Consider the following 6,335-nt stretch of genomic DNA (forward strand, 5'->3'; position numbering starts at 1 on the left):
AAAGTTGTCAGTTATTCCTATTATTTTGGGGATTTTTGAACATTATGAGGAAATCTTATGTATTGTTTTATTTTGCTGTTTAAATTGTAATTAAAAAAAAGCTAAGTTAAGGTTAGGGTTAGATTCAGGTGTAGCAGAGCATTCATTAGCAATGATTAATAATGTTAGTTAAAGGTGTGCATGTGTGTGTGTGTGTGCAGGTTTTATCTTGGTGAGCCCAAATGTCTCTACAATGTCAAACTAGTCAGTTATTCCTACCCTTGGGGCATTTGGACATTATGAGGAAAACTTACATGTTTTTTTTTTAAATTATTATTATTATTATTGTTATTATTATTATTATTATTATTATTATTATTTTACATTTAAAACTAAAAAAAGTCTTTTTATTTCTTTTGGTAATGAATTTAGTACCATAGTATTCATCAGTATTAGCACTGACATAATGATTATGTCAGATTAAGGTCCTCAAAAAGTGTGTGTGTGTGTGTGTGGGCAGGTTTTAATATCTTACTGAGCCCTAATCTCCCCATCTCCCGAAAGTGTCAAAAAAGTCAGTTCATATGGGGGCATTTGCACTGGTTCCTGTGAGGAAATATTTTATTATTTATTTATTTTTTAAAAATAAAGAAGCCTAAAGCTTTTCTATTGTTACTAAGGTTAAGCTTGGGACTAGATTTAGTCGCAGCATTCATTAGTATTAATGTTCATTAATAATTATGTCAGTTGAAGGTCCTCAAATAAGTGTGTGTGTTGGATTAATTGCCCTTTATTTGACGTTTTAATCCCGGTAGTGTTAATGCCAATTTAAAAAAAAATAGAATAAAAAAATATATATAAAAGAAGGCATTAATAAGTCGATGATGATATTCCACACACATGCATGACGAATTCTACATTTCAGCCCTAAATGAATTTGTGTAATAGTCTTTATCTGAAGCTTTGCTTTGTTATAAAGATGGAAACTTTAAAATGCTCAGTATTTCCCACTGCTAAACGTTTCCGCCTAATCAAAATCAAGCCAAACCTGAGCAGCACCATTGCTCCAAACAAAGAACAGCTACCCGTTTATATTTATTTTTAGACGGGCAGGTCTTGGAAATGTTTAAGTGCGAGAGGTCTGCTCATTGATTACATTCTGCAGTTCTCCCTAACACTAACAAATCTGTGAAATTACACCACGTCGCCTGTGCCATGTGCACAGCTCACAAATGTGTAAATCTACAGCTGGCACATTTACATTATTAAACTCGTATCCATAACTCTTTTGAATCATACCTATGATTCATGATTTCCATATACAACTTGTACATCATCAGCTACTTGGCTTTTGTCTTTTAACAAACATTCAGACTGGCTGAAAATCAAATGTACAAAATGTTCCCTTACTACCAAATTAGGATTTTATTTTTATTTCTTTTTTACATATATATATATATATATATATATATATATATATATATATATATATTTGCTTAGGAAATTTTGGAAGTCTATACCATGACTCCTGCTTCCTCAAAGACACATAAAGCCAGCCAACTGCATCTTTTCAATCTGCTGCTCCTGCTGCATCACAGGGAAGTGGAACAGACTCTGAGGAAAACCATTGCAGGGGATACATTGTCATGCAATCACTTCTACCCAAAGAGCATAGATACAAATTTAATCAAGTTCTGCAAAACAAACAAAAATATAATATAATATAATATAATATAATATAATATAATATAATATAATATAATATAATATAATATAATATAATATAATATAATATAATATAATATAATATAATATAATATAATATAACCTTTGTTTGTTTGATTGGTTTGTCATTAACATCAAGATTTGTAGTGCAGTAAAAATCCTTAGCCATTTACTTGTTTGTTTGTTTGTTTGCTTATTTGCTTGTTAAGATTGTTTACTGTATTATACGATCACTTTATCAGTAAAAAAAACCCGTAAAGTTTCACATTTCCAAAAATAAATTTTCCAAAACATTACAGAGATATTTCATCAAAGAAGGTACTAGATGAATGTAAAGATAAAAACATCATTACAGCTTCCTGTAATGGTAAGATTCGTGTGACAAGCGAGAGCAAGTTTATAACTTCACTATATCTATAGCCTTGTATTTATAGCCTTTCAGTGCACTGTATCTATAGCCTTCCGATGCACTGAAGCGAGAACGTTGGCTGTGCTTGGTGTTATTCATTTCTTCGAAGAGCAATTGGGTTCATTTGAGCTTTTTATGTCTAACTAAGTCATGCATTAATGGCAAACAGTGACAGGTAGACATTATGAAGAGTTAAACTCCAAAATGGCTTGCTCATTGCTGCCCTCCTTTGTAGCTCCTAAAGCATTACAGCTCTATTTGGATGGTAAGTAAAAGCGTTTCAAATGCACCCCCACACACCCACTTTCTATTTCTCCTTCATTGGGTTCCTCTGGGTCCCTAATGGATGTCCATATTACTTAGATACTATTAGGACTATTTAGGGTTTTAACTTAGCATATTAGTATGAGTGGTTTGTTTTTTGTTGAAGACATTCAATGAATCTCAGAGGAGACAAGCTAGTTAGCTAATTAGTCACTGTGGATAAGTGTCTCTGCAAGTTATGAGAAGCCATTATTTGTTTTCCTTACCATACTGTATCTCAGCTTAGGAAGCTGGGGTTATGATATAGTGTCCCTGGAGCAACAAAGCTAAGAGCCCAACATTGGCAGCTTAGCAGTGCTGGGGGTTGAATCCCCAACCTTCTAATTAACAACCCAAAGCCTTAACTGTTTGAGCCATCACTGCCATGTTAGTATAACTAGAATCCAAAATGGCAGACATTTATAAATGTTAACATCATATCAATGTCATTTAAACCCTTCTCAACCTTTCATAAGATTTTGATACAGAAGACTCCCTTGTACATCCTCACCAGTCTTAGTAGAAAAAGAAGCTGTTATTATTGCCACATACTGCAGCACAGTGAAGTGCTTTGCATATCCAAGCTTTAGAGGTTGGGGTCAGAGCACTGGGTCAGTCATCGTACAGGACCCCCGGGTTAGAGAGGGATAAGGGCCTTGATCAAGGGCCCAACAACAGCTTGACTTGGCTGTGCTGGGGCTTGAACTCTGAGCTTCAGAGCAACAACTTGAGCCTTAACCACTTGAGCCACTACTGCCCCTTTCACCTTTTTTTCATTTAGATTAAGAAGAAGAAGAAGAAAAATCCATAACTAATTTGCTTCCTACCTGGAGGCTCAGTCATATCAGGTCACATCCACATCTGCTTCATGCTGACTCTCCACTGGTGTCCCACAAGGCTCAGTCACATTGGTTTCAAGCCACTGATAGGATGATGACACCAACTTTCCTTCCTCAGACACTTGTGTTTCTGCACAGATCTCAGCATCTCCTCTTGGATGACAGGTCATCAGCTCTTAGATGGTGTACATCCCTGGAGATGCATCTCTATGTCAAGATCTCACAGCCCTCAGATCTCACAATCTATCAGTGCAGACAAACTCAGGGTATCCATGGACAAACCACTATTCTCCTCAGCTTGTATTTCTAAATAGACTTGCTTGTGCAGGTTTCTTCTCTAATATTAAGAGGCTACCAGCTATTTCAATACCTAGAGGCCACGCAGGTGTTGGTTCAGGCACCAAGAATAGACTTGATTCTGACAGGTCTGTCCCTTTGCCCCATCTGACCTCTGTAACTAATCCGTAATGAAGCTTCATAAATTATTTTCAACCTCTCCTACACCACCCCATTGCTATGCTTCTTCCACCGTCTTCCTGTAGCTGCCTGCATCATCAGATTTAATTCAATGACGCTTGACTACCAAGCCAAAAACAGAACTTTAAAGCATGAATTACACTCAACACTGCACCATACACCTTCCAAGCCCCTAGCATGGCTTGACTGGACCCACCATCTCTCTCTCAGGGTACAAGTAATGCATGAATCAAGTTTCTTCTCGAACTTTCTCTGGCTGTCCAAATGGCAGTCAGCAAACAAAGACTAAAGACCTACCTCTTCACCAAGCACTTCAGTTAGCAATTTGGTATTTTGTGGGGGTTTTTTCCGACTGTAATTATCTCCCAGAGATATGATACTCTTGGTCATTTACCTAGTCAACTAACATGAGGTTGTGTTTTTGATAGACTACCCAGCACTTCTGCAAGTCATTCTGGATAAGGGCATCTGCCAAAAGCCATAAATGTAAACATAAATAATAGGTCATCATTTAAAATGAAGAAATTATGCTCCCATAAGGTTTTATTCCTCCATCTGTGCATAACAGCTGATGAAACTATATTACGACTGTAAACAAGTATGCGTAAGTCTCCAGAAACAACCTCCAGTGCTATAAATGTACATTTATATAATTTAAGTGAAAGGGAAAGTGGACACTGAGAACACCACTGGAATGCTGACCTTCATGACACTGTAGTGCTGAAGGCCTTCACTGCTAATAGTGCAGAACTCTAAACCATGCCACATCCATTCATGTCAATAAAGTCGACCAGAAGTGTTGAAGTGTAACAGTTGATAAGGTGTTAAGTTACTAGTTGACTATTTGAACTGCGGACTATGAATTTCACAGACTCTTACAGTGCATTGCAGCTGTCCCTAGCAAAGAAAGCATGCTAGAACCAGAATGTAGCAGTGCTAGAAAGCTACTTTTACTGTTCAGTGAATACACTAGAATTGGATTTCAAGCTGAAAAGAAAAGACAAAAGAGTTATACTACTTTTTAAACTTACTGCCCCAATTCCCTATGGGTTTTTGTATGGCTCAGTCGAACCGACAAAAAAATTCCTCAAGCAGCTAAAGTTATTTTATATTTCTCTTAAAATCTAAGAGTGGTGTGAATTACCCAGATGCCTTCTGCTGCACATGTCCGTGCAGGACAAGATTTCTGGGTCACCACAAAAGTCATGGGTTCCAGGGAGCGATGATCCAGAGGTTGGAGGTTGGGAAAGGGCAGTGGTATATAGTGCAGAATAAGTGTGAAGTGGTAGCTGAGTGGTTAAGACGTTGGACTACTGAGTCTCCCTTGTCTAGACAGAGACTGGCTCGCTGTGTGGTTGAATCACTCCATCGTAGCTTTCCTTACGGTTGTTGTCCACTTGGAAGCTAACCACTGCCATAATATCAAATCTCTTGCAGACTGAAGCAGGCTTTCTTTTTAGATTGCCCTGTATTTGCTTCCCGCAAACTTGGCGTCAACCGTGTCCAGTTTCCTAAACTTTGCTGATTAAAAGCACAACACGATGCTACCACCATCGTGCTTCACAATGCGGATAATATTCTCAGGTTGATGATGCTGGGTTTCCATCAAATGTGATGTCGTTGTGTCCAAGCCAAAAAGTAAAATTTTAAGTATGAGCTCCTGAAACAATTTTCAACATACCTTTCAGCAAACTCAAATGGATTTGTCTTCTCATTGCACTTTCATAAAGCCCAGCTTTGTGAAGAGTCTGAACTGTGGTTGTACTATGAACAGCTTCTCTCTTCTGAGATATGAATCTCACCACATTCAGAGTAAGCCTCAGTTTCTTGGTTGCTTCTCTCTTCATTACCCGGTCACTGATTATTGGTGGACGGCAAAGTATACTGATTTCCCCCCCCCATATGACATATGGTCCCAATTATCCCCATTTCACTTCCAAGCAAGTAACACAAAATTGGTACAAGTTAAATGAGGTGATTATTTATGCAAGGTTCTGTATTCTCAGGTTAAATTGAAACTGTAGATAGATCACAACAAACAGTAGAATAATGTTAAATGTTGGCTACGATTATAATTAAGAAATGAAGAACATTATTTTCTGTATCACAACAAACCTGATGAAATTAGACAATGACAGTACATCCAATCCTAAAAATAGATATTGAGACTAAGACCTTAAGACCTTCTCACACTTTCGACTACACTGCTGCTAGGCAACTGGGAAAGTCATTAGTTAGCTAATGACTAAGGTTAGTGATCTAGCAAGCAGCCATTAAGTCTTTTTACAAATATTGTAAAGACACAGAGAAGGTGGAAAAATGGCAGAAGTGTTGTAAATATATACATTTCCCTCAGATGTATTGGTACATTCGAAATAAAATACTCTATACAACTAGTTAGTATCCGATGCAATATAAAATCTAATTCCTAAATCCTTAAGTCATTCCTAAATCCTTAAGTCAGTAAATTACATTAGGGAGCATTGCAGCCACAAAAATAACCTTCATATTTAAATCTATTGGATTCAGTTTTGTATAATGCTATAATAATAGACATTGCCATGAAGCATCACTATAGAAACTTTGGTGTAGATTTTTATTTA

This window comes from Hemibagrus wyckioides, linkage group LG23 (assembly GCF_019097595.1).
Source record: "Hemibagrus wyckioides isolate EC202008001 linkage group LG23, SWU_Hwy_1.0, whole genome shotgun sequence".
Lineage (NCBI taxonomy): Eukaryota > Metazoa > Chordata > Actinopteri > Siluriformes > Bagridae > Hemibagrus > Hemibagrus wyckioides.